The 25444-nt window shown below is 42.2% G+C and overlaps 1 protein-coding gene and 1 long non-coding RNA gene across 5 annotated transcripts in view; one reads left to right on the top strand and one right to left on the bottom strand.

Annotated features, from left to right (window-relative positions):
- The window catches only part of IVNS1ABP (influenza virus NS1A binding protein), a 22703-nt gene extending 20961 nt beyond the window's left edge, over positions 1-1742 (bottom strand). For 2 of the 4 annotated variants that reach the window (XM_006732909.3, XM_081824714.1), the window contains exon 1: positions 1468-1742. The gene's annotated coding sequence lies outside the window, so the exon portion shown is untranslated. Of the gene's footprint in view, positions 1-706; positions 852-1467 lie in introns of those variants that run through there. The other 2 variants (XM_031027728.2, XM_031027726.2) reach the window with 2 other exon arrangements.
- A 92-nt stretch (positions 1743-1834) lies between these two features.
- LOC115940796 (uncharacterized) overlaps positions 1835-25444 on the top strand; it is a 95995-nt gene continuing 72385 nt past the window's right edge. The window contains exons 1-5 of the long non-coding RNA XR_014146450.1: positions 1835-2729; positions 5882-7278; positions 16066-16174; positions 18119-23195; positions 24204-24371. This is a non-coding gene — a long non-coding RNA (uncharacterized LOC115940796). The remainder of the gene's footprint in view (positions 2730-5881; positions 7279-16065; positions 16175-18118; positions 23196-24203; positions 24372-25444) is intronic.

The raw sequence follows: 25444 nt of genomic DNA, 5'->3' as shown, positions 1-25444 counted from the left end.
AAGCAGGGGGAGCGGGAGAGGGAGAAGCAGGCTTCCCGCAGAGCAGGGAGCCCGAAGCGGGGCTCGATCCCAGGACCCTGGGCTCATGACCTGAGCTGAAGGCAGACGCTTAACGACTGAGCCACCCAGATGCCCGTTAATCCAATTTTAAATAGTGTTTGCCTTATCTCCAGATATACAACTGCTCTCCTCAGCATCGTTAAGATGGAAGTTTCAGCACGATTATGCCTAAAACTATTCATCAGTATTTTGTTATCCTTAAATCAAATGCCAGTGCTAGAATTATTAAACGAAAATATGGATTCTGGTAGTTTAGTCAATGCTGTACTTGTTCACCTGTTAAGAGTAGTACTAGGCTTCCAAAGCTGTTACTTATTACTAGACCGAAGATCACCACATAAAGTCCTTAAAGAACAGTTTGATACCAGGGTATTCTAATCCTCCATCACTGGTTAACAGACATTGGGAAACAAAACTGCGCCCTTGAAGCATATTTCTAGTTGCTCTAAGTTTTGAAACGTCAGCTGTTTCAAACAATAGCTCTGTCTACTATGTATTGAGCAACAATCTATTTCTAAAATATTTGTGGTCCAAGTCTTCTTACATCCAACTCTCAATGCGGTATTGCCTGATACTTTGTACCATCAAGAACTTACAACCAAACACCGTTTTGCAAGATGCGTTTAAGAATGGAAAAAGAGCAAACCTCTCCGCCGATTTCTTTTGTAAAAAGGAAAGTGGCGATCGCCCCAGAGTGACTGAGGAGCCCCGTAGCCCCAGGCCTTCCTCCCCGCGCGGCCGGGAGGGCGCCCACTCCCAAGGCTGGAAGGCAAGGGGCCCAGCGCCCGCACACCCCCGGCTGGGATTGGCCGGCCACGCAGTCATTCAGCGCCGACACGTCAGGGCAGCTGCTCCCTCCCTCCTCCCGCCCCCTTCTCCCCGCGCTTGGCAAGAAAAGCGGGCAACGTGGAGCGGGAACAAAGGACCCCGCGGCCCACGGCGATCCGGGACGCGGTGCCACCCCACTCCGGGCCCGAAGCACCGATGCAGCCTGGGGCCGGCTCCCCGCCCACACGCGCCGGGTCCTGGGAGGTCCCAGGGAGGAGAGTCCAGACCTCGGTTAGACCCAGACACTAGGAGTCGGTTCCTGACAGCGGGAAAGGAGATTCCCGCGTCCTCCTTCCGGCAGTCATCCTTGCCCCGTGGCGCCCTGACCCAGGCCCCCGAGGATCCCACGGGCAAAAACTCCCGCCCTACTTCCTCTGCCCCAGCTCTCTCTGAGGCGGCCGGCACCCGCCTCGGCCGCCAACGCGACCCGGCAACCATGGCAGCGCCAGGAGCGTCCTTCCCCGGGACCAGAACGCTGCTCCGCGCCTCGCACCGTCTCCCCAGCCGCCCGCGCCATCCCTCTGCTCGGACTCCGGGCGCCCTCTTCCTCCTCCACCGTCTAGGTCCTGCGCGTATTACCTGGTTCATCTCTGAAGAGATGGAAAAACTCATGTCTGGAGCTTCGACGGGGAGCAGGAGGAAGCGGGCGGGAATCGGCCCAACGGAAAGCGCCTCGAGGCCGCGGAGGGGGGGAGCGGTCGAGCGGGAAGACGAGCGGTCAGTCCGCGGAGGCTGCGAGGAGGGGGCCGCGCCACCGAGGGTTCGCGGGAACTCGCTCGCTCGCTAGCACTGCCGGGCCGAAGCAGCAGGCGGAGAAACTGTGCCGAGCAGCTCGGAGCTCCCGACCTCCACGCGCGTCCGGGAGACACTGCCGCCGCCGCCGCCGCCCGCTCGCGCCGCACCCCCTCGCACGTCACCACGTGCGCCGCCGCCGTCGCCGCCGCCGCCGCCGCCGCCGCCACCAGTGCCTCCCGGCAGCTTCCGGCCCGAATCCGTCGGCGAATCACAAGCGAGCACGAGAAAGCTCCCGCTCGCGGCCCCGCCCACCGCTCGCCCAGACTCTCCTTCGCCCCATTGGGTTCCTTCCTGCTCGGCTCAACTAGGTCAAGGCAAGGTGATCCCAGGGAGAGAGGCAGTGTTTAGGGCGCGCCCCCTTTTATTTATCGCGTGGTCGTCTCCTTCCCTAGCCTCGCACCCTCGCTTCGCCCTCTCGGACTGTGCCGGAACTGGTTTCCTCCAGCCGCCCTCACCTGTTTTGCCTCCCCCTAGAGGCACAATAACCGGAGATCAGACGTGGGAGATTAGATTTCTCGACGTCAAATTTACATCTAGGCAACTGCCCTAGACTGGAGCTGGCCGCCGCGGACCTTAGAGCCTGCAGTTGGCCGTGGGCCCTCACCTTTGTTGAAGGGTGCGGGGAGGGGGTGTGAGCGTTGTGAGTGAGAAGAGAGGCACGCTGGGGGAAGGGGTGAAAGTATTCAGTAACTGAAAAAATCATTGGCGAGGTCAGAGAAGGCCTTCTATTAGTGTTGCTATAAAAACCTGTTTACTTCTCCTTTTGGTCCCCCGGATTTCTGTTTTGTCTGAGCGCGGCTCTCCTTTCGGAGACAGTCCTTTCTTTGCTGGTCTTGCCCTCTTTGGGAAAAAGAAAAAAGCCTGGAGAATCAGCAGTCCCTATCCTAACCTTCTGGGGCCTCTTAGACCACATGCCAAACTTAGTTATCCACCCTGCCTCTTTGCCCCAAGAGGCAAACCTGTTCCGGGGACACACGAGGTATATTGGGCTCTGACGGCAACTTCATGTGACTGAAGGGCATGCTGGAAAGTTTCCTAGATTAAAGGTGAGGGGATTTGCCGAGGTAAAGTTTAGAGTTTGCCAGAGGCTTCCAGGCTAACGTCCTGTTCGATTATCCTGATTTGGGGAGGGCACTTACAAGCGGTCTAGGCCCAACCTTGTTTGTATTTGACCACTCAAGTTAGTTTATAGACATTTCTAGGAGCCTACCGATCTTTATCATGAACTATTTATGCTTATGGGAGCGGGAAAAGATGAATGTTGGGGCCCTTCATCTGCAATAGAAGCTTTACAACTTTTCTTTCTAAAATCTTGAGGCAAAGAGGCTTGTTTTTTCACCCCTGTTCAGTTGTGGGAGGAAACAGGAACTAAGATATCTATTAGTATGACTGTTCTATCTTGAGGAGAAAAAGACTGACATTTGCCACTGGGCTCTTGTTTTTGTCTTCTGATAATTAATAACGATAGCAGTGTTCACTTTTATTGCAAATGAAGCTATTAGAGTACATGCCTCTTAAGTTTTTTTTTTAATATCATGGGCTTCATTCTTTCAGTGAGAGAGTATGAATTGCCTACTTTGGAGAGGCACATGACTGTGTGGCCTGCTGGACACATGGTCCCTCTTGCTGTACTCTAAATAGTGCCTTTGTGACCTGAAACAGTCAACACTTTTCTTAAAGCTACAGTGTGATCAGTCCATGCATTTTTGCCTTGTATGGAATTTCACATTTACATATTACCTTTTCTATAGATAATGGCATAATTAATTAATTCCATTTGTCTTCTAGTCAACTCCAGACTCAAGCATATCTATTCAAGTGCTATATAATCCAGATGAAAACTTGAAAATGGAACACTGGCAATTTTAACCTTATAAAGTCACAAATTATAAGATGTTATTCTTAATATTTAACTTAGACAAGATATATGTGGAGAGTGCTTAATAAAAATAAAAACTATCAACTTCTATTTTAAGTTAGGCACTGAGAAAGGTAAATCGGGAATTGGGGCCCATCTGTAATCTTTCCATTTTTCTCTCTGATCCTGCTTCAAATGTTCCAGTGCTAAACTCCGACTTGTGTTTTATTCTTTATTTATTAGCTTGCTACGGCTTCTCTAACAAAGTACCACAAACTGGGTGGCTTAAACAACAGAAATTTATTGTCTCACAGTTCTGGAGGCTAGAAGTATTAGGTCAAGGTGTCTGCAGGGCCATGCTCCTGCCATGGAAGCTAGGGAAGAATCTGTTCCAGCCCTTTCTCCTGGCTGCTGGTAGTTCTTTGGCTTGCATGTCATTTTCCCTGTGTGCCCATCTCTTGGGTCCAAATTTTTGCTTTTTATAAGGATGCCAGTCATATTGGGTTAGGGGCCCATTCTAACCAAGTATGACCTCATCTTAACTAAATCTCAATGACTATTTCCAAATAGGATCACATTTTGAGGTATTGAAGGTTAGAACTCTAACATATGAATTTTGGAGGGGACATAATTCAACACATTAGTTCAGTGTTTCTCAAGTTTAGTCCACTGACCAAAACCACTTGGAAATTCTTATTAGAAATGCAGTCCATAAGCTTCACCCTAACAAGTGATTCCCAAAGGAGGAGAGTGATTTGTGCCCCCAGGGGACATTTAGCAACATCTGAAAACAGGCCCAGGGGAAGGATGCTATGGTATCTAGTGGACCTGGAATGCTGCTCAACCATTTGCAAGGCACAGGGTGTCCCCACAGCAAGAAAATCATCTCTTAATGTGTTAATAGTGCCAAGATTGAGAAACCCTCCTGTAGAACTTCTAGATCAGAATCTCTGGGAAAGGGACCTGGAAATCTACATTTTGATAAGCATCCCAACAGCTTGTGCCCATACTAAAGTTTGAAAACCACCACAGATACAAAAGCCTTTTTTAGGCGTATGAACATGAACCATTTTGTTCTAGATATTAGTCACCCCTCTTCTTGTTTAGCCATGTGAACTGTGATAAGTGAATCTAAGTAAATATTACTACTTAGCAATTCACACAATTTACAAGTCTCACCCTAATATTAATCTTAAACTGGAAACTTGTTTACATTTTAATACTTTTATGCCATGTTGCATTGTTTTTGATCGGCTGTCTACATATTCTGGATGTCCTTTGCCAAATGAAAAAAACCATTGCAAATTTATGGTTTGGCAAGGCAATGCTTTGCCTCCTCCGGTCCACTAATTTCTGTTGTACTCTTGAGTGACTGACTGACTTGTCTATTTCATATATTGCTCTCATCCCTTGCAGTCTATGTTTGCTGTTCCTTCCATTTTTTTTCTCTATTGGCATTTGAAAATATTTTTGTGGTGCATTAGTGGTGCCTTAACAGCACAAACAAGAAAATGGTAGTGTCATAAAAGACACAAGAGGGGCGCCTGGGTGGCTCAGTCATTAAGCGACTGCCTTCGGCTCAGGTCATGATCCTGGAGTCCTGGGATCGAGTCCCGCATCGGGCTCCCTGCTCGGTGGGGAGTCTGCTTCTCCCTCTGACCCTCCCCCATCTCATGCTCTCTCTCTCTCTCATTCTCTCTCACAAATAAATAAATAAATAAATAAAATCTTTAAAAAAAATAAATAAAAGGCACAAGAAGCACAAGGAAAAATCCTAAAACTTCCATTAAAATAGGTCATTGGAAACTGTTATGTATTGCAGTATATAACAAATGGAGAACTTGATGCCTTTCTAAAAAATTGCTTTAAGTGTTCCCTTTTAGAATCTTCCATTTTCCTGGTAAGACTTCCATAGAGAGTTTGCATCAGAACAGATTATATAATCAGAATATTTTGATCCTGCATTAGCCTTGTTGACTATTATCTGAGCCAGCTGTTTTACTAATGACCTTTTGCTGGTTTTCTAAAGTCATCACTGATAAAATTTTTTTTTTTTTTTAAAGATTTTATTTATTTATTTGACAGAGAGAGAGACAGCGAGAGAGGGAACACAAGCAGGGGGAGTGGGAGAGGGAGAAGCAAGCTCCCCGCAGAGCAGGGAGCCCGATTTGGGACTCGATCCCAGGACCCCGGGATCACGACCCGAGCCGAAGGCAGTCGCTCAACCAACTGAGCCACCCAGGCGCCCCATCACTGATAAAATTTTGAGAACAACTCTAGCCTCCTCCTCCAGTAACCAAAACCCCCTAATAGTTTCTTTCTCTTTCAACAATTTCTTAGGAATTAAAACTTCTCATGTCATTCAGACGTTGTTCCCGTGACATTATCTGACCTTCAAGCCTGCTACCTTTTTGGACTATGCGGCCAACAACTGTATATTCAGCTCTTGAATTCTAATGTGTAACCTAAGCTTTACTAAGCCTTCATGCAAAACACCTTTAAAAAAAAAAAAAATTTAACTTAATTGTTGAAAATAAGCAAGGCATGGAATAAGCAGCCTTTATACTAAGCTGAGTTTTTAATGTAAACATTAACAATCAAATGTATAAACAAAACTGTGGTAACATAAGCGCAATCTATACAGTTCAATCCAAGAGAGATCTTTTGTTGTGTTCACATCCAAAACTTGATACCTAAATGGATGGAAGTTACACACTATAGTTCAGCTGGACTAGCTGCCAACTGTTGCTAGTGTAAACTGATCACTTAACAAATGAAGTCAAGAGACTTCTTTAGAGAAAGAAACAGACAAGACAGAACAGTGGTGTTGTAACATCAGTTCTCCCTTTTTCTATAATGTGTTCTACTTTCCGGAGGAGACCAGAATGAGGGACAATGAGATAATGATGAAATTTTACAAGATTCTAATGAATTGGGCTTTCTAAACTACTGAAGAAAGTCATAAACTTGTTATTTAAGGGTTCCCACCCTTGAGAGTGATCCCTCGAGGCTCTGGTCCTCCTAAATTGGTACCCTCAGGAACAGAACTGTCAAGTAAGAGGTTTTCGTTCTCAGTTGTCTCTTCTCTAATGTCTTACTAAAGAGAAAAATGTGAAAGAAAATCTAGTGGCAATGTGTTCTACCAATACCCTTAAGGGCGACCAGGCCTGAGACACACTTCTCTTCCTTCTGTACTTGTGTCTTCTCAATACCTTGCTCCTATCTATCTTTCAAGACCCAGTTAGCACCTCGTCACTTCCAAGAAGTGGGCTAGTGTTAATGGAAAGAGTGCTGGACTGGAAGGTCTAGGCCCATATCTTAACTATTTAAGGAAAATCTCTTGTCTTAATGATTGTGTTTTCTAATAAAATGGGAATGATAATACCTGCTTCACAGAATTATATACTTGGCGCATGGTGGGTGATAAGTAAATATGTATATATGTATTTATTTAAATGCCTCCGCCAGTTACTCCAGCATACATAATTTCTCTTTCATCTTCCTGAGCCTGGGCACATCACTTGTAACACACACTTAATTCACCACAGGATACTTTTATACTTGCAGACTTAAGAGATGAGTGAATTGAATTTTTGAATACATAATAGCAACTCAGGTTCTTAAGTCAGTTGCTCTTCTGCCCTCAGGTATCTTTGAAGTGTTGGAAGAATGAATGTCAAAATCACATGTACCTTTCATGGCTCTTTCTGTCAAGTGGATGTTTCCAAATAATGATGGTAAGTGGTGGAGGGCCAGGGTGTGCTAGAGGAGTAGGACCATGAGAAAGGGGGTGGTTATTGAGGCATATCACCTCGCAGAGGGAGTAAAGGTACTTCAAATGACTTAGAACGAGGACATTGGATCTCCTTACCTAATATCCCTTCCTCTTCTCAAAGAGGTTTCAACTATGCTGAAGGGGATAGGATGTAAGATTGTCAACTCCACTTCTTCACCTAGGTTTCTTGTGGTCCAGACTCAAGAAATGTTCTATTCCATTAGTGGTGGGAACCTGAAAATCCATACTGTTATGGAGAGAGGGTAATCTGTTCCACTTTGTGCTTAGCTCTATGGGGATCAGGACCATGGTTCATTTTTTTGTCTGATCGTAGCACCTAACCTAGTATTTTTGTGAATGATTTTTGTCTTCTAAAAATATCTATTGAACTTTTGGAAATTGTTTTCTTTGTGTCAGTGGAATAGGAAATTTGAGAATTTTGTCTCTGCAAAGTACTAACATTTTCTTTGCTGTTAAGGGGATTCTGTCAATTTATAAGCTTCTTTCTTCAATAACTTAAATTATAGTGTTGTAAATGATTTAAAGTCTGCTGAATCATGAAAATTTTATTGCTTTTACTCTATCGGGAATAAATTTATGGATATCTGATTTGCATATTAACCGTAAATGAAAGAGAAAAATCCTTTAGTTATATGCATTTTTTAAAAGTACTAGATTACTGGGGCGCCTGGGTGGCTCAGTCGTTAAGTGTCTGGCTTCGGCTCAGGTCGTGATCCCAGGGTCCTGGGATCGAGCCCTACATTGGGCTCCCTCCTCGGTGGGAAGCCTGCTTCTCGCTCTCCCTCTGCTGCTCCCCCTGCTTGTGTTCTCTCTCACTGTGTCTCTCTCTGTCAAATAAATAAATAAAATCTTAAAAAAAAAAAAATAAAGGTACTAGATTGCCTACTGAGAAATTAGCTTCATTGATTGCCAGAGTGTCACTCTGTAGAGATTTCTGGATAATCTTTTAGTGTTGCATCAATTCTTATTCATCCCATTAAGTTTATGAAATGTGATGGGCTCTCTCACCTAAAGGAATAGTAATATAGACATACCTTATAATTAGCCTAAACTTCTTTGAGGGTCTACATCAAGGAAACAAGTTAAATATGGATTTAAAAAATTTTCAAAGACACTGCAGAATCATGGTCATTTCTTTACTGTGTTATTATTTTTTTCTTAAAGATTTTATTTATTTATTAGAGAGATAGCAAGAGAGAGGGAGAGAGAGCAAGTGCACAAGCGGAGGGGAGGGGCAGAGGGAGAGACAGAGAGAGAAGCAGACTCCCCAGTGAACAGGGATCCCAGGACCCTGAGACCATGACCCGAGCTGAAGGCAGATGCTTAACCGACTGAGCCACCCAGGCGCCCCTAACAGGTTATTTTTGAAGTGGTATAAAGAATGACACCCAAGTTACTAAAAGGTTGAGCACCTGTAATGAATTGAAAAGCTGTTTAGAATATATGTACACAAACAGTATACTGCTTTTCCTGTGTTTCTTCTACATGGAAAAGTGACATTATGTAGCTGTTTCTCAGATTTTTACATAAAATTATTTTATGCCATAACAAAATGAATCCTGTTTTGTTTGTTTGTTTTTTCTCTGCATTTCCTAGAAAATTAGGAGAAGCCTATGAACTGAATCATCACAGTGGGGATCAAGGTTCTTCACAGTATGTGTCTATGCTGGGACTGAATCCATCCCTTCCTTAATATACCATTCCCTTTGCACCTGCCCTTTGCACTGACTGAAGCGCCCTTCACTTGGTTAATTTCTACTCATCTTCTAGGCCTCAGTGTAGAACTCACTTCCTCCAGGCAGCATTCCCTCACTGGCCACGGCTAGGTGGGCTGTCCCCTCCCATGAACTTACATTGCACGCCGGGATATCGCTCCTCTCCGTAGCACTAATCACACGGTAATGAAAATTCCACTTGTCTGTGCCCCTTCTGTATGCTACATTGTGGGAGGACAGATGCCATCCTGTTCATCTTTGCAACCCCAGTGCCCACCCTAGGCCAGGCATGTAGAGATCTTCCACACACATCTCTATAAAGGAAGTGGGGACTAGATAGTGCATCATTCCTATTGCCTTGAGCTTTGAAGACATATCAATGTAAAGAAAGTGACTTTTGCCTGAATTTTTTGTAGAGTGATGATCAATTTGTTTTAGCTTTCAAATTCTAACCTAAAGTAATATGTGATGTTCACAAAGTAGTCAAAAGAGTACCATGTAGGTACTTCTCTGTCACTTGTCAGAAAAATGTCCCAGTGGGGCCATTGCAAGCCTTTCATGTGACCCTATTTACCTAGATGGGGTGGCCCACATGTCAGGGCTTGTTACTAAACAGCAAATCAAGCACACGGATCCTTAACAGATTGAATCATCCCATTTTCTGGAAGATAATGTATCTGACATTTTGATATCAGTCAAGGGAGGTGTCATTCTAATGTTGCACGTATGTAAAACCTTTCCTACTCTGCAGAGCTTGTTTCTAGGTGTCTTAAGCTCCTGCATTACATCACAAGCTTCCTGCATGTCTTCTTTAGGCTTTAAGAACCACAGTGTCAAGTATGGCACCTAACACATTGCAGGTGCTCCGGGAACAATGAACGAATTACAGAATAATAATTTTGAGTGCTATAGGTGCATATGGTCACTTTTCATGTTATTTCATTCATTCCTTATAGCGGCTTCAAGAGGTATTTATTATCATCCTTGTCTTATGAAGAAGGAAATGGGAATTTAGAGATGCTGGAAGCTTACCCAAAGTTGTTATTTGAATGTTGGAGGCAGGAGTTCAATCCAGGAGAGTCTGATCTGAAGCCCACCCTGTTCCACCACCACACTCTGCCTTTCATGACATGCTTACTGACTCAATTTATTAATAATTTCCATAGGAGACAAATGAATCATCAGGCACAGCCAATTCATTGGTGGAGGGCTGGACAGAGAGGATGTTGATAGGTTATATAACTGAACTTTTGTCTTTGGAACTAGTAGAATTAGCTATTAAGGATAATCAGAAGTGCAATATAACCAGTAAATAGAGCTGTGAACACACTAACTTAACATGCAGCCTTAAGAAAGGGGGTAACTCTTCTTGATAAAAAGCGTCCAATCTAACTTCACCCACAGGTCTTTAAGAGAAACAAGATGAGGCAGAAATGACTAGTTGACTATGTCTTCCATCCATTCTCCTTTTTCTCCTTAGAAATACAATACTAAAGGTCATGGTTCCTAACCTCCCTTGCAGCTAGTTTTGGTAAACTGAATTTTGTGAGGCCTTCATAGAAATATCCTTCAAAGGAAAGAGGAATACCCTTCTTCCTTCTTTTTTCTGCCTGGCTGGGATGCCAATGTGATGGGTTGAAATCAAGTAGCCATTGTGGATCAGGAGGTGACAGGCTCAGGACTGACCAAGGTAGTGCCATAGGAAGAGTTTAGCTTCTGCTGACCTTGGACCTGCCATTTCTGCTCTGGACTGCCAAATTCTGGACTTCTTCTATGTGAAAGGGTAACAAACTGTCATCTTGTTTAAGCCCAAAAATGGAAGTGGAAATAGCCAATTTAGTGATTTCCGTCATTTAAAAAAGTGTCGCTTCTGTGTGTTATTCTGTTTCTGTTCAATTTATTTCATCTTACAATCCTGCAGCTGTTTCTACTTCCTGGACCCTACACTGCACATTAAAACTAGCAAGCAGCAAATATCATTTCTGTGTCATAGGCTGTGCGGGTATTGATCCCCTCTAACAAGTTCACAGTGAGTCCTTTGTAGGTGACTCTGATTAAAGGTCAGGAAGCCACATGTAAACCCTACAAATAATCTCAAGTTTTGAATTATACAATTTATAAAATTAGGCCCTACCTCAGCTTTCCCTGATCTGACCATTATCTAGTGCCACATCATCCCCCCCCCAAATGGAATATTATACTACTCGATACTTAGCAAATGTTTACTGAGTTTGCACATAATAATGTGTAAGACATTGTGTTGTATACGGTGAATTCACAGATAGATTGTAAGGGTTTTGATTCTTTTAGAAAGTAATCAGTTTATTGAATAAGGTAAACTCTGTGAGGTACACATAGGGAACAGCTTTATTTTTCTCTAATCCTCAAACATGCACTTACCTTCTCATTCCTGCCCTGGAGATAACCCTTCACATAGATCTCATGGCTTTCCAGCCGCTTTAATACCTGAAAAGTAAGGGTTACTTTTCTTACTTTATTTTTTTACTTTACTTTCAGGTATTAAAAGACAAATACAGGTCAGTCTAAATCCAAACATAATATCTAATTTTATAATCCAATTACATCTAATCTCACATATAATTCAAAGTTTCCCTGGCCTCCTCCAGCCCCAAGCCCAGGCCTGAGCCAAAGCTCAGGGCGCACAGCACACAGGGTGTGGTGTGTGGTCTCTCACACTCCTCCATTACTTTCCACCCATGTAGTAAATGCAACTCCATTCTAATCTCCGCCCTTTATTCCTGCCACATTCCCTCTTGCTCACTTCTCTCCAGTCCTGTTGGCTCCTTTCCACCCCAGAAAATACTAAACATGTTCTTGCTAAGGGCCTTCCGGTTTTCTATTCTCTCTGCATGGCTTTTTCCCTCACTTTTAGGTCTCAGCCCCAGTGTCCTCTTATCAGTGAGGTCTTCCCTGATCTCTCCATCTCAAGCAACACACAGCCACACCCATCACTTACTCTGCTTTGTTTTTGTCATCTCACCATCTGGTAAGTTACACTTCTGCTAAGAAGCAAGGCGCCTGTCTACCCTTCTGCAGATTCCTTCCATCTTTATGGGAGAGGTTGGGAGGTAACTTAACCTTTCTCTCTGTGTGAGAAAAGAAGGAAAAACAGCCCAAACACTCTCCACTCTGAATTCCTGCTCTCCTTGAGCTTCTTCAATGATCTTTCACAATTTAGCCAGGTCCTATAAAAACTGGAAGTGAGGGTTTCATAGATACCGAACTGATTTGTTTTCTTTTTTTTTTTTTAAGATTAATTTATTTTATTTTATTTTATTTTTTTTTAAGATTTTATTTATTTATTTGACAGAGAGAGACGCAGTGAGAGAGGGAACACAAGCGGGGGAGTGGGAGAGGGGGAAGCAGTCTTCCCGCAGAGCAGGGAGCCCAGTGCGGGGCTCGATCCCAGGATTCTGGGATCATGACCTGAGCCAAAGGCAGACACTTAACCACTGAGCCACCCAGGTGCCCCAAGATTGATTGATTTATTTGAGAGAGAGAGTGTGTGGTGAGTGGGGGTAGGGGCTGAGGGAGAAGGTGAGAGAATCCCAAGGAGACTCCCCGCTGAGCGCGAAGCCCACGCAGGACTCAATCCCACGACCCATGAGATCATGACCTGAGCTGAAATCAAGAGTTGAACGCTCAACTGACTGAGCCACCCAGGCGCCGCTGATATGTTTTCTTTTATTAAGTCTGGCCTGGATGTTTCAGGCACTCTTTAGGATGGGACAGGGGATGGGGTGGTGGAATTGTCTCTTCTTATTCTTAGCTTTGGGACTTCAGCTACAATGTAGAGGCAACACGCTGAGTAGATAGGAACCTTCTCACAAACTAGTGTGCTCGATTCCAAAAAGAACATTTGAATTTGAGGTAATCTTATGATATGAACAGATGGCTCCAAGAATTCAAGATGTCCGAATTTTAGGAAACAGGAACCTAGGCGTTTACACAGCTGAAAAGCAGTATAAACTTGGTTATGCCTTACTAGGGTAGAAAGCTACTGGTTCTGTCTGTGTAGCATTCACTCTTCTTTCTGCTTGGACCAGCACCCTTTGGCTGCAGTGAATGTTCATGGATGGGTGTGTGACCAAATTTGGTCCAATGAGAACAAATACTTGGGCATTGGCTGGATAGGAATCTGGAAGTACATGCCTAGTGCTGTTCGGGCTGTCACAGGGAGAGAACTTGCCTTAGAGTGAAGGCAATAAAAAGGAAAGTGGATGTGAGAGATGGAAAGAGATCAAGGTGCAATGATGTTGCACTGGATCCAGCCATGCTTGAAGTCCATGCCTAGACTTTTTATATGAGTCAGTTAATTTCCTTATTTCCCCCCATAAGCCAAGTGATTTGGCTTTTCATCACTTATAGCCCAACAGTGCTGGTTGTTATGCCATTTTTCAACTTAAATCTTTGCCTGTACATTGTCATCAGAGCTGGTATGTCCCTGGCATATTTTCTCAAGATGGACTTTTTCCAGGGAGTGATGATAATTAAAAGGACCTATTAATGTCCCACTCTGGGATTCTTCTGGCCACAGGGCACACTAGAAGAACTATTGTTAATAATTGTTTTGACAACTACAATAATGTTATATTTGGATGCGTAGTTGTGTTTGTGATTTGAATTTTACTGTTCTACGTATGGCTGAAGAAACTTTCTTTCCATAATAATTCAGCAGGGAAGGCTTATATTTTTATTCATCATTTTATTAATCTTTAGAGAAACCATCTAAATATCTTTAGGTTACTAATCTTTTATGTTCAGGTATAAAGTATATAATTAACTCCGAAGGTACCAAAACTCTTTAAGGAAACTAAAATTCTTTAACATTCAAAAAAATGTATTCTCTCTAGTGCCTGAGACATTCTTCTAATAAAGAGATTTAAAAGTAATATATAACCCAGGCAAAGTGGTTTCATCTTTGAGAACTCTTAGCAATGTTATTGTTGGGAGAATTAATTTTTTGGACGAAATCAGAAATTATTCCTTTTACTGTGATTTTATACACACTAAAGTTCTTTTTTTTTTTTTGAGAGAGAGAGAGAGCACAAACAGGGGAAGGGGCAGAGGGAGAGGGAGAAGCAGGCTCCCCACTGAACAGGGAGCCTGATGTGGGGCTTGATCCCAGGACCCTGGAATCATGACCTAAGCTGCAGGCAGATGCTCAACCAACTGAGCCACCTGAGAGCTCCAAGTCTGCCAATATTAAATGACAACCAGGCAATGGTTAGTTTTTAGAGCCCTTATTTTAAGGATGGATAAATCAGATAAAATATGAACATATATGTTGGCCTTAAACACAAATCAAACTAGAATCCCAAGGGTCAACTTAGTAGACAATCTGGGAAATCAAAGCTCTACTCATTTCAAAGAAATAAAATAGGGAGTAGATAATCTGTTCCTTATCTCCCCATCTGAAGTTAATTCCTGATACAACTCAAAACTCAGAATGGGAGTTAAAATTCTAATGTGTAAAAACAGAGATAGAACTTTTGAGTCATCTAAAGAACATTACCACTAGGAATATGACATTAGGTGGCCAGACATAAGATTTGGGGTGTTCAAAGAAACCTCTCAAGAATAGTTAGATTTTCTAGTGATTTAATTTAATTCTGGGATTGCTAATAGATTTCCATTTAGATGTCAAGTCCAATTAATTGACAGTGTTGTTTGCAGTGTTGGGCTGTGAAGAATTAAGACTAAGTCTCAATACAGTGGAATAAGTGTGGCAATTGATGAGCAGTATCTGCCTTGTATGGGGAAAGAGAGAGGGAAGCTCCTCTTCCTCATGGTTGCCAGCCCCCTTTTAAGTTATTTTTGGAGGTATGTTAAGTCACAAAGGGAGCTGGTGAGCTGGATAGGGTCAGAAAAAACTATTTGGGAAATATAGGTTATTAAAAAATGATTCACGGGGCACCTCAGTGGCTCAGTCAGTTAAACGTTTGCCTTCAGCTCAGGTCATGATCCCGGGGTCCTGAGACTGAGCCCCACTTCAGGCTCCCTGCTCAGCGGGGAGCCTGCTTCTCTCTCTCCTCCCCACTCATGCTCTCTCCCACTGTCTCTGTCTCTCTCTCAAATAAATAAAATATTTTTAAAAATGATCAGAAGATCTTGTCAAATCACCCAGTGTATATAACCATATGGGTCTGAAAGGGAACCATATTACACTGATTTGGGTTAGAAATGTGAACTTTTCAGAAATATGGTACAACACCCGACCCCATAGACAGAGGTCCTTGACAAAGAAGTCTACAAATCTCTTTTAACACATAAAGTGTAAGTCTTCAAATTTAGTAAAGTGTGAGAATTTCTGTGGGGAGACTGCATAGTTGATCTTTTCTGTGAGTACATCAAATTCATGTTCATTACCTATTTTGCCACTCGGCACTGTAAATCTTTAATGGAATTCTAAATATAAAGAGGAAAGAAGTTTCTTTCCTTTAGCAAATGGGGCCTCTGTTATTCACAGGGAACCCAAAGTCCCTCCAATGGGTGACACTGTCAAATCGAGGGATACTTCACTGAGAATGGAGGAGGAAAATAGTGATGTGTCCTTGTTGATCACACTGCATCCAGACAAATCCCAGTGCACATCTCTCAGTGGGGCTCATCCTGTTGGTGGATGAGCTGCCACCCAACGAGGGTGACACACCTGGTGAGTCAGGACAGTGACAACTTCTTACCCAGCTTCCTGCCCAAACCCGAGCCAATTTTGTTTCTTAGCCAAATGACATAAAAAACAACTTGAGGAAAATACAAAGTTATGTCCTTCCGAGACAGTCAGTTTCCAGTAGTGTCTGGTCTGGGCTAAAATTCTAGACTTGAAATTAGGAGAGCTCAGAACCTTTGACAATTCAGCTTCCTTGCGCCTTAGTTTTCTCTTATTTTTAATTGGGAAGAGGGGGAGGCTAGAGGTAGAGACAGTGAAGAAAGGGATTTCATATTTAATGAGTTCTAGACATTTTATTTAAAGAGTTCCCTGCTTTCCCCAGACCACACCCACGGGTTCCTGAGAACAGCAGTAAGGTGCTGATCCTACAGATCAGAGGAAATAGAAGGAGCCCCTCCTCACCCTCCCACCTGCTGCAGGAAGTCTCAAAGGTTTGTCGCACAAGAGATTTGACCTGTGGTCTCCCTGGCTCCCTTGTGGTTTCAGATATTTCCATGGCCCTGTGGCTCTTGAGATGGTCACAGTCATGAAGGTAGTACCTCATTCCTCACTTGTAGTCTGTCTTCCAACCTCCTTGAGCAGTTTCCCACATATGTCTGGGTGATGTGGCCCCATGTTATGATTTACCAGCACTATCGTGTCTTTTCCCTGGGAATGAGCAGAAGTTCCTGAGGATCGGGCTGAGAACAATCCAGCTGCATTCAAACTCACCTTTTCCTATAGAAGGCCTGTGCTTGTCGCTTTATCGTGCATATAAGCTAGCATAGACCTTCTTTCATTGGGTTAAATTCTTTAAACCAGTGGTCTTCAAAATTCTGTAAAACTCTATGTCTTTGCACATTTGCAAGTTAACATCTGAACACATACAAATAATATATCTTACATTATCTTCATGCTTTAAAATCTTTTCCTCAAAATCTGGTAGTTGCTGATTTCCCTTATTCCGATCAGACATTGTTCCTAAAGTGAGAGCAAATTATTTTTTCTCCACATCCTCGCCAACACTCGTTTCTTGTATTTTTTATTTTAGCCATTCTGACAGGTATGAGGTGATATCTCATTGTAGTTTTGATTTACATTTCCCTGATGCTGAGTGATGTTGAGCATCTTTTCATGTGTCAGCCATCTGTTGGTCTTCTTTGGAGAAAGTCTGTTCATGTCTTCTGCCCATTTTTAAATTGGATTATTAATTATCTTGGTGTTGAGTTGCATAAGTTCTTTATGTATTTTGGATATTAACTGCTTACTAGATATGTCGTTTGCAAATATCTTCTCTCCCATTCAGTACATTTTTGTTTTGTTGATTGTTGCCTTTTCTGTGCAGAAGCTTTTTATTTTGATGTAGTCCCAATTGTTTATTTTGCTTTTGTTTCCCTCGCTTCAGGAGACATATCTAGAAAAATGTTGCTACAGCCAATGTCAGAGAAATTACTGCCTGTGTTCTTCTCTAGGATTTTTAGGGTTTCAAGTCTCACATTTAGGCCTTTAATCCATTTTGAGCTTATTTTTGTGTATGGTGTAAGAAAGTGGTCCAGTTTCATTCTTTTGCAGGTAGCTGTGCAGTTTTCCCAACACCATTTGTTGAAAAGACTGTCTTTTTCCCATTGCATATTCTTGAGTGCCTGGCAACTTATTGGTCCCCAGTAGACATTTGTTGAATGAGTGAAAGAAATGAAGTGTCTGCCTTTGGTTACTGAGTCCCCTTGGACAAGTTTAAAAATGAAAACTTTGAATAGTTTCAACATCCCTCTGAACATAATGATTGGCTTGGTGGACTCTTCATCTTGCCCCCTTTTTGCAAACCACATTGGCAAACAGAGCACAGGCTAGGATTCCTGCCCTCACTGAAGTTGCATTAGAATCTGGGTGTTGAGGGGCACCTGAGTGGCCCAGTCAGTTAAGCATCTGACTCTTGATTTTGGCTCAGGTCATGATCTCAGGGTCGAGAGATCGAGCCCCAAGTCGGGCACCATGCTCAGCGGGTAGTCTGGTTGGGATTCCCTCTCTCCCTCTCCCTCTGCCCCTCCCCCTGCTCTCTCTCACTCTCCCTGTCTCTCTCTCTTAAATAAATAACCTTTTTTTTATATAAGATTTTGTTTATTTATTCGACAGAGAGAGACACTGCGAGAGAGGGAACACAAGCAGGGGAATGGGAGAGGGAGAAGCAGGCTCCCTGCTCCACGGGGCTCGATCCCAGGATTCTGGGACCATGACCCGAGCCGAAGGCAGACGCTCAACGACTGAGCCACCCAGGTGCCCCAGTAAGTAATCTTTTTTTTTAAAAAAAGAATCTTGGTGCTGAAATGTAATAGGGTTAAGTAGCAGATGTCACTCATGTTTCTCTAGTCATATTTCTATTATACATCTCCTTACAGGTTTTTAAGAATGCCTTTGCAATTATAGATATATATGGTCATGGAACCCAGGCCTGCAAGAAACCAAGCAGCTGTCAGTGTGGGATCTGCTGATGTGCTTTGAGAACATGTATGTGTGTATATAATTTCTTGCTCCTTCTTTTCCGTGGAGCCCTCTGGAGTCAGAGCTCAGGGACAATGAGATCGTCAGTGTTTGCTGATAGATCAAGGCCAAGGAATTCAGTTTATAGTGTATAGTGTGTGAAAGCTCAGGATGGTAGGAGCACAGCTTCCCTGAAAGAAGAAAATATTATGTATTTTGAAATAGTTTGATGTGTTAGATTTATATTTATGTCATTTTTCATTGGCTCTTTTCAAAGCCATATCACTCAAGTCATTTCAATATATTGAAAATGTGTGTTGTTAAAAAAAAAAATTTCTTTCCTGAAGGAAAAGCTATATCCACAATAGCAGCCTTTCAGTTTTTGGTTTTGTGTCAAGTTCAACCCTATAAACAAGTTCTATGCAAGTGAAAATGCAGACAGAACTTTCCTCCCAATGGTTCATCCCTAAAGGTAAGTCCCTTTGGGACAGACCAACTAGGTGCTAGCTCTTAGCTTCCTCTTTAGGCGTATGTGCTCTGTGAGATCCTGGATCCCGTAGCTGATCCACAGTAGATAGTGGGGCACACCAGGAATCTGAGCCATGCATATCCTGAGCCCAAGGAAGGAGGATTTCTGCAGGACATCGTTGTGCTTGTAATTAATCAAAGTTAATGATTCAGTTTTACATTACAAATTTGCATTTATATTAGTCAAGCAAAGAATCCCTCGTGAAACACTAACTTTAGGGCTCCTTACCTCTTTGCCTGTGTTGTTGTCCTTGTGTCCTGACTGGTATATCTGCTTCTGTTCTCAGGGAACTTGAACACTGATTAGAATCACAGATAAAATACAGAAGGCCCTGTTAAATGTAATTTCCAGAGAAGCAAAATAATTTTTTTTTTGGTAAATGTTGTGTCCCAAAAGATGTAGTGTATTTTGCCCCCAAATATTACATGGCATCACTATGAGGTATGATGGGATTACTTGTCATGAAATCTTCAACAATTTTTTTTAAATCTATCGGTGCTGACCATTTCCAGATCTCAGTATCTGGTCTTATCATGTGCTCTAAACTAAGTATCTCCACTGTGATGGCTTGCAGGTAGTATGTTGAAATCTAAGCTCATTATCTTCTCTACCCATAATCTCAATTTCAGCCATCCATCCTGTTGCTGAACTGCCCTGGACCATTCATTTACCCCTAGAACCCATTAGGTAGGTCCACGAGAGCTTTCGCAGGGCTCTTCGTTTCTCTCTCTCTCGTCTCAGTGACCAGAGATACCTTTAAAAAGATTCCAGCATATTCCCTCTACTGCTGTCCCTCTTTTTATGTCTTTCCTGCTAATCAAGTGACTTTCAAACTTTGGACAATGACAAACACACACACACACACACGAATATATGTATATACAGAATCAAAAGTTCCCTGCCACTATCCTTACCCTTAAAACCTGAAGGGCATTCTGATGTTTTCTATTCTATTTCATTTTTAAAAAATTGCAATCTGGTGATCTCCTGAATTGGAGTCATGACCTGTGGTTTAAAAAACCACTACTGATTCCATTTTATGAATAACAATCTGACAGTTGTTATAAAACATTGAACGGGGACACCTGGGTGGCTTAGTCTGTTAAGCATCTGCCTTTGGCTCAGGTCATGATCCCGGGGTCTTGGGATGGAGTCCCACATCGGGCTCCCTGCTCAGCAGGGAGTCTGCTTCTCCCTCTCCCTCTGCCTGCCGCTCCCCCTGCTTGTGCTATCTCTCTCTGTCAAATAAATTAAAAAAACAAAAACAAAAAAAACATTGAACCGATTGTGTCACTCCCTTGCTTAAAGTCTTCCAATAATTAGACTTAAGAGAAAGTAGAAGATGCTCACTGTGGCATTAAAAGCTTCCAACTGGCTGTTTTCTCCCATCAGCTGGTCCTCGTGTTGGGAGAGAGCTCCTCCCTTTTCCCTAGCACTAACTCCCCACAGTAAACAAATTCTTCAGGCTCAAATGTTATTTGCTCAGGAGGCCTTCACTGCCCTTTTAGCCTAAGTGAATCCCTTTACTAGATGGTCTTCCATACTTAACACTTTCATAGCAGAACCAACCTTTAAAAATATTGGTTAGTCTCTCAACTGCTCAAAATCCTTCAGAGACTCTTCATTTCGTTCAGACTAAAATCCAAAGTCCTTACAGTGGCCTACACTATCCAACATGATCTCTCTTCCCACCTCCCTAGACTTCTACTACCCTTTCTCCTTGTTTACTCCAGACATACTGGCTTCATTATTATTCCTCCAGGTTGGCCAGGTACCCTCCTACCTCAGGACCTTTGCATTTGCTGTTCCCTCCACTTGGAACACCTCCCACCCTGCAATATTTACTTGACACACTCTCATTTCTCAAATGATACATTGTAAATGAGGCCTTCTACAGTCACCTTATTTAAAATTGCATCTCCTATTCTGTCATTCTGTATTTTCTTCTGTTTTATATTAATTTATTTTACTTATTTATGTTGCTTGTTATATATCTCTCTCCACTAGCATGTAAACTTTAAGATGATAGGGATTGTTTTTTTACTGCTAAAATCCCAGCCCTTAGTATAGTGTTTAGTTTGTAGTAGGTGCTCAATAAATTTATTTGTGGAATAAATGAATGAGTCAATCGGTACCTCTTGTATATCCACTTTCAAATTGTTTTCTTTTTTTAATCCTTTTTTTGTTTTGTTTTGTTTTTTGTTTTTAAGATTTTATTTATTTATTTGACAGAGAGAGATAGAATACAAGCAGGGGAAGCAGCAGAGGCAGAGGGAGAAGCAGGCTCCCTGCTGAGCAAGGAACCGGATGTGGGACTCGACCCCAAGACCCTTGGATCATGACCTGAGCCAAAGGCAGACACTTACCCAACTGAGCCACCCAGGCATCCTGTCAAATTGTTGTTTTCTTATAGGAGAAGATACCTGTTCTAGTCACCAGTGTACCCACCTTATTGCCTGGCACATGGCAGAGTCCCAAAAAATGATTTCCTGAATTAAATTCATTATTTAAACTGGGTGTGATAACAATGGAGAGAGAATAGGGTGTGCCACTTTAAGAATAGTTACATTTGTATTCATAATGTTTGTAACCCAGACATTTCTGCTTTGTACACAATCCTTAAAAGAGAAAACTGTTAGTACAATGTATTCGCTTCTTTGCTGGAGCAAATGTGAGCCTCATACTGTTTGCAAACACTAAAATATTGGAGGAGCCCCATTTTATGTGGGAACCTGGTAGTAAAAGAAGTTTGCTGGCTTCAAAGTAATGGCACCTGCAATCATAACCAAATGGAATGTAGGTCCTCAGTCCCTTGCTGAAAACCTTTAGGACGAGCTGGATTCAGGATTCATGTTTCCCCCCCAGGTCCCGGAAGGTAGAATGTGATCACTTATTGCATACACAGCAGGCTCTGGGGCAGGGCCCCATACTCAACCATGTTAATATTTCAGAGAAAAGTACAGTTGACTCTTGAACAACATGGGTTTCAACTACATGGGTCCACGTATATGTTGGATTTTTTTCGATAATTACAGTTCAGTACTGTAACTGTATTTTCCCTACCTTATGATTTTCTCTTTTTTTTTTTGCACTTTTTTTTTTAAAGATTTTATTTATTTATTTGAGAGAGAGAGAATGAGAGAGCACATGAGAGGGGGGAGGGTCAGAGGGAGAAGCAGGCTCCCCGCTGAGCAGGGAGCCCGATGCGGGACTCGATCCCGGGACTCCAGGATCATGACCTGAGCCGAAGGCAGTCGCTTAACCAACTGAGCCACCCAGGCACCCTTACCTTATGATTTTCTTAACATTTTCTTTTCTCCAGTTTGATTTATTGTAAAAACATAGTATATAATACATATGACATACAAAATGTGTGTTAATGGACTATGTTATCAGTAAGGCTTCCGGTCAACAATAAGCTATTAGTAGTTAAATTTGGGGGGAGTCAAAAGTTATACGTGGATTTTCCACTGTGCAGGGATTGGTATTTCTAACCCCCACGTTGGTCACGAGTCTACTATAGGACTAGTCACACTTGGTAGGATAAAGACCACAAATAGTCTACATCCATTCCATTTGAGTTATTCCACAGAAATGAGCTTTGATGCCAAAAGCATGGAAAAAATTGGTTTTCAGAACTTTCAAGTTGTTCTTCTGGCTTCGGGATATTGTTTGTTGTTGCTGGGTGGTAACACGGCTTGTGGCCAGAGGGCTGTTGGCCTCAGGAAAGGTCCTGTTCCTTCTCAGTTTCAACACGAGTGTTAGAACAAATGACACACGATTCTGATCGAATGACAGTTCGGTGTCCCATCCAATAAACCGATTGTCTAATAGTGAATGATTTCGTCTCTAATAATTCAAGCAAAAAGATAGAGGAAGGAAAATGTCCTTTTCTATTCAATATCCCAGAACCATTACTAGAAAGAAGAATGTGGTCACCTCATTTGCTATGCAAAAACCAAGGTTTTGCTCTGATTGCCCCTAGAGTTTGAAATCCTTAAGGCAGAAGTTCTCAAAGGTCAGTGTTTAGACGCTATAGCAGGGGTCAGCAAACTTCTTCCCTACAGGGACAGATAGTAATATTTTGACTTTGCAGTTTACTTATCTCCTTTGTATGCGTGCATATTTTCAATACCTCCTCTGCCCCACCACCTCATTCCCCACCCAGAGAAGACTGCCTGACTTTGGAACCGTCAACATGTTTGGATAAAACTGTCAGAAGAATATCCTGTTGGCATTCGGCATTTGGATTTATAAAGTGTTTTGTAGGAGTTAGCCTTGATCATATAACCAGTTTTCTCACTCCAATAGACAGGCGGTAACCAAATCATTTCTGGCTCCTGGGAAACAGCTTCTCAATGAAAATGAAAAAGCCATTCCTTGGAAGAGATTTACCTCCAGCAGGAGGTGGCCTGAATGAAGATTGTGTTGCCATTGAAGGGCTGGCTGATATCATAATCTGCCTTGTGGGTTCTAGATTTTTTTCCCCTAAGATACTGTTTGGGTATCCCTTGTTGGATTCATATCATCTAACAAAATTCTGATTTTTTGCTTATTATAAATTAACTGCCCGCCTGGTATATTATTATTATTATTATTATTATTAAAAGGTGCTTTTAACACCTAAGCACTTTACATCCATTCTTCTGGGTAATCCCTTATCACAACCCTTGGAATAAGTACTGTTAGGAAACCAAGACTTAGATCTAATGACTTGTCCATGGTCACCCAGGTAGTGTCAGGTTGAGTTTCTAGTCCAGGTCTTGCAGAGTTAGCCTCTGTACTTCTGAGTATTCTAGAGTATGACCTCATAAATATATATAATTTTTGCATGAGAAGAGGAAAGTTATATTGGTTATGTCTTGATGTTTGTATAGATGACCCTACCATGAGAAATATTTAAAAAATTGTTTTTGCATATAGTATAGTGGATGCCATTCTTTTTGTCTGAAGGATGGAGACATGGACATTTTTTTTTTAGGGATATTGGCTCTTTTTTTTTTTTAAAGATTTTATTTATTTATTCATGAGAGACAGAGAGAGAGAGAGAGAAGCAGGCTCCCAAGGAGCAGGGAACCCGATGCGGGACTCGATCCCAGGACCCTGGGATCATGACCTGAGCCGAAGGCAGACGCTTAACCATCTGAGCCACCCAGGCGCCCGATATTGGCTCTTTTTAACATAACCTTCTGGCAGGTGGTTGTTGAGATTTTCAATGCGGTTTTTAAAAAATTAGTTTGAATTTTGTCATAAAGATGTTATTTCCAAGGGAGTGTTAAAACCCTTGTGACATTTTTCTATTTAAGTAATTAAGATGGTTTTAATAAGGTTTGAACCTTCCCTTACATGCATGAAAACAGTGAAGAAATAAAAAAATTGTTAATTTAGGACCTGTGCTATGACTAAAGTCTTTTTTCAATTAACTTCTGATGAAAGTCTTTACATTTCTTGTTTCCTATGTTTTCTGTATCTAGAGAAGCGATATCAGTACTGATTATTTTAAGCTCATTGAAGTCTTTAGGAGTCTGTATTTTTCATTAGTGCATGGGCTGAAGACTGTTTTTCTCATTATATGAGTGAAGACTGACTGTACCTAGAAAAGCAATAAACATCCCTTTGGAGACTTTCTCCTAAGAGAGGAGGTAAGAAGCTGTATCATTAAGGTAATGCATTAATAAATACCCTGTTGGAGAAAGTGATGAAAGATAAAGAAAGAACATCTATGCTCCTTTTGTCTTTTGTGTCAAATGCAGGGAATTCCAGGTATCAAAACCAACGGAAAGTATTTTCCGCTCAAGTCTCCTTCTGCAGAAGCAACTATTTTAAACTCTGCTTCTAATTTCTATTCTTGATATATCAATTCTGGGCAATATGTACTGACTACTTACTGTAAAGAATGGGAAGAATTCTCGCAGAAACTTCTATTTAAATTACTATCTTTTGCCTCCTGATATTTGTTGCCTCTAGTAATATATCCAGTTCTAGAGGCTGCCTTTAATGACTGGACGATATAGATGGTCCCTATTTTCTGACTGATTTTTAGATGTATCTGTTGACTCCTAGCTATGAAAGTTGAGGAAATTAGCATAGGTATCCACTGTTCTACTCTTTTCCTCCCAATTTTCCTTAATTATGTTTTTATTTTTATATTGCCATGGTTTATAATATTCATATTTAACACATGCTTCCTTATTTTCTAGCAGCTCTATCAGGTCCTGGCTGCTCTCAGGATAAAGTCCAAATTCTCTACCATATATAAAATCCATAACCACATGGCCCGTCCTATCTCCCTAGCCTAAACTGCAGTTCAGGGTTCTCACTGTTTTTTTTTTTTTTAAAGATTTTATTTATTTATTTGACAGAGAGAGAGACAGCAAGAGAGGGAACACAAGCAGGGGGAGTGGGAGAGGGAGAAGCAGGCTTCCCGTCGAGCAGGGAGCCCGATGTAGGGCTTGATCCTAAGACTCTAGGATCAGGACCTGATCTGAATGAAGGCAGAAGTCCAATGACTGAGCCACCCAGGTGCCCCCCTCACTGTTTTTATTACACTGTGAACTTTTATCTTGCTGAGACCTTGCACATTGATTAACTCTAACTCTGGAAATCCAACTGCTTTCCTTTCTGGCAAATTCCTGCTCATGAATCCCATGTACTCTTTGACGGAAGCCTTCTGGATTCCCAGTTTCTTAGGTGGTCAACTCCATGGACTCCCGCC

Source organism: Leptonychotes weddellii, chromosome 6 (genome assembly GCF_054177405.1).
Source record: "Leptonychotes weddellii isolate Sample4059 chromosome 6, ASM5417740v2, whole genome shotgun sequence".
Classification (NCBI taxonomy): Eukaryota; Metazoa; Chordata; class Mammalia; order Carnivora; family Phocidae; genus Leptonychotes; species Leptonychotes weddellii.
The sequence above is the reverse complement of the archived record's forward strand: the minus strand, read 5'-3'. Positions and strand labels throughout refer to the sequence as shown.